General features: G+C 46.4%; 1 protein-coding gene across 5 annotated transcripts in view; it reads left to right on the top strand.

Annotated features, from left to right (window-relative positions):
• Garnl3 (GTPase activating Rap/RanGAP domain like 3) overlaps positions 1–3,468 on the top strand; it is a 153,875-nt gene that overhangs the window by 101,216 nt on the left and 49,191 nt on the right. The gene's annotated exons all lie outside the window — the stretch shown is intronic.

The following is a 3,468-nucleotide window of genomic DNA, read 5'->3' as shown; positions in this document are numbered from 1 at the left end:
CTTTGTAGACCAGGCTGGCTTCGAACTCAGAAATCCGCCTGCCTCTGCCTCCTGAGTGCTGGGATTAAAGGCGTGCGCCACTACGCCCGGCTGCATTTTCTTAATTGATAATTGACGTGGGGCTGGCAGCTCACTGGGCAGTGCCACCTCTGGGCTGGTGGTCCTGGGTGCTATAAGAACACAGGCTGAGCAAGGCATGGGGAGCAAGCCAGTAAGCAGCATTCCTCCATGGCCTCTGTGTCAGCTCCTGCTGTGATGTCCTTAGATGGCAGAGTGTGCTAGATGAAGCTTTTCCTCCCCATGTTGATTTTGGTCAGTGGTGTTTTATCACAGCAAGAGAAATCCTAAGACAGATGGTTGTGGGGCATTAGAAGCGGTTTTCAGATTCATGTTGAAGGTAACAGTGGCTGTCAACATGGTCTGGCCATTCAGGGTTATTCCCTCAGCATTCTCCTTTCTCAACCCAGAGGTTGGCCATTTTCAGGAGGAAAAAATCCAACCTGTTAGAATTTAGATACAACAAATATATGCGATGCTGGGTTTAGTTTGGTTTGGTTTGGTTTGGTTTGGTTTGGTTTGGTTTGGTTTGGTTTGAATGTGTACAAGTGTCTTGCCTGCATCTATACATGCACTGTGATGTATACACAGAGATGAGGACAGGGAAGTTATGAGCCACCGTGTGGGTGCTGGGAATCAAACCTGGGTCCTCTGTAAAAGCAGCAGGTCTCTTACCTGCCGAGCCATCTCCCCAGGGCCGGCTACTAGGTTTTGACAGATGAGATCTGGAGAGTTATGCTTAGCTTTATAAGACTCTTACTACCCTTTGAGAGAAGGCATCTCCATGAATAAATGTCACTGACGTAAATGGACAATTGTTCAGCAAAGAAATACAAACTTATAAGGGGCCAGAAAGGTTTTTCAGTAAGCATGTGAAATTCTGATGCTAGTAAGAGGGTAAGGCTAACAGTGGGTCAGTGCCCTGGGTGATGCTGAGTACTGGCAGGTAGAGGCCCTCGGGGAGAACATGTGGGAGGAATGAAACAGTAAGTGCCATTCTGTGGTCTGACAGGAAGAAGTGGCTGATGAGAATCTCCAGGGCTGTGGAGACCATGAAAGCACTGAACTTGTCCTTGTTTTAGGAAGATTCCGGTCAGGTGTATTGAAACATGTGTGGCTCTCACATGTGGCTGAGACTTGCTGTGTGTAAGATGTCTTCTCTGTCTCGCTGCTAGGCCTCTCCATTGGAAAGGATAGACCGCACCATCTTCTCCGCTATCCTCAATGCTCTTACATTTACATGTCAACAGTGGCATCAGAAAGCTGATGCTGGAGTTGGGGTTCGAGAGTGGAGTGTTGCGTAGCGTGTGAGGTGCTGGGTTCAAGCATCAGTGCCTGCACCCCACACACAGCACACACAAAATGCACAATGCCTTACAGATGGAGCAGCAGCTACACATGGATACATTATGTACATAATCTTTTCCATAGTTATTTAATTTTATGTGTATTCATGTGTGCCTGAATGTATGTAAGTGTACTGTGTGCACTAGGGAGTCCACAAAGGTCAGAAGAGGCAACAGACCCACTGAACTGACGTGACAAATAGTTGTAAGCCACCGTGTGGGTGCTAGGAACTGAACTGTGAGAGCAGTCAGTGCTTTTATCCACTGAGCCATCTCCAGTAGTCCTTAGAAACTGACATCTAGGAGTTTGCTTGTTTTCAAGGGTTTGCATTGTAGTGTATAGCTGATTCTGTTTGTTTGTTTGTTTGTTTGTTTGTTTTAAATTATGTGTGTAAACATATGAGTGCAGAACAGAGGCCAGAAGAGAGCATCAGATCCCCTGGAGATAGAAATGCAGGTTTTTATAAGTCACAAATGTTGGTGCTGGGAACCAAACTTGGCTCTTCTGTAAGAGCAGAATACCCACTTAACCTCTGAGATATCTCTCCATCCCTGTTGTTGTTTTTGGTTTTGTTTTTGAAGACACGACCTCAAGTAACTCAGACTGGCCTTGAACTCCTGATTCTCCTGCCCACCTCCAGAGTGCTAGAGTGCTTCATTACTTTCTAAATGTTTCATGTGTACGGGTGCTTGCTTGCATGTCTATGTGCACTACATGTATGCAGTACCCTCAGAGGCAAGAAGAAGGCATCAGATCCCCTGGAACTGAAGCTACAGGCAGTCATGAGCTGCCTGACGTGAGTGCTGCAAACTCAGTAAGTCCTCTTAGTCACTGAGCCATTTCTCCAGGCTGATAAATCTACATCTGATTCTTGGAGGAACCACTACATCATTTCCAGAGGGGCCACACCATGTCACATTCCCATCAGTAATACACAGAGAGGCTGCTCTCTCCTCACTCCAGCCACTGATGTGTTATTTTATACCGTTATCCTACTGGTTTGCATGGCTGCTTGGCTTGGCTTGAACGTCTCCAGTAACTAGTAAACTCGGTGTCTTTTCCTGTGGTGATCACAGTTGACATGTCGTCTCTGGAGAAGTATCCATTTAGTCTTCCTGTTTGTTTGAGTCACTTTCACTATTGAGCAGTAGGAATTCTTTATGTATTCTGGATCCTGCCACGCCTCTCCCTCTCCTGACTGTATCCCTTGTCCTTAGAGGCTCTCAGGCGTGATGTGCCCTCACTTTCTCTTTCTTCTGTTGTCTGTGCTGCCAGTGTTACAAGAAATCGTTTGAGCTGACTTACACTCAGCTGTTCTCTACACCTTAGCCTCCTTGTTGGTAAATGGGGATATATGCTATGACTCAGGCTGGGACCGACTCTCCAGGAATTAATGGTACAAAATCAAGGACAGGAAGCATAGCCAAGAGCCATTCCCACACATAGAGGACTAATCCACATAAGAATGACATCGGGGCTGGGGACAGCTCAGCAGTGATAAGCAATTACTACTCTTTCAGATGACCAGAGTTTGGTTCCCAGCACCCACACTGGACAGCTCACAAAATGCCTCTAGTTCCGGGGAATCTGGTATCCTCTTCTGGCTTTGGTGGACACACACACACACACACACACTCAAAATTTAATGATATCACAAAACTTGTGTGGCTGCTGAGAGAGAAAGAACATGACAGCTAATAAAAATCAAGGAATCCAGCAGACCTTCCTGGAGAAGGTGCCATTTGCCATTTTCTGAGCTTAGACAGGTAAATACGTGTGAGATGTTTGGCCATACAAGGCTAGACAAGATAAGTGGGCAAGTACAGACCATGCTTTGCATATTTATTGCTATGCCACAAACCACTCCAGAATCTACCAGTCAAGATAATTAGTTGGTCTCTTAAGGCTTTATGTGTCGATAAGCAGAGAAGTCTTCCACTGTCTCATAGAGGTTCTCATCCACTGCAGTCAGTCAGCAGCTGAGAACAGCAGCATCCTTAGTCCTCCATAACCCAACACAGGGACTCAGGGATCCAGGGGACAGCAGCATCCTTAGTCCTCCAT

This window comes from Mus pahari, chromosome 3 (assembly GCF_900095145.1).
Source record: "Mus pahari chromosome 3, PAHARI_EIJ_v1.1, whole genome shotgun sequence".
NCBI lineage: Eukaryota > Metazoa > Chordata > Mammalia > Rodentia > Muridae > Mus > Mus pahari.
This window is presented reverse-complemented; position numbering and strand designations above follow the sequence as displayed.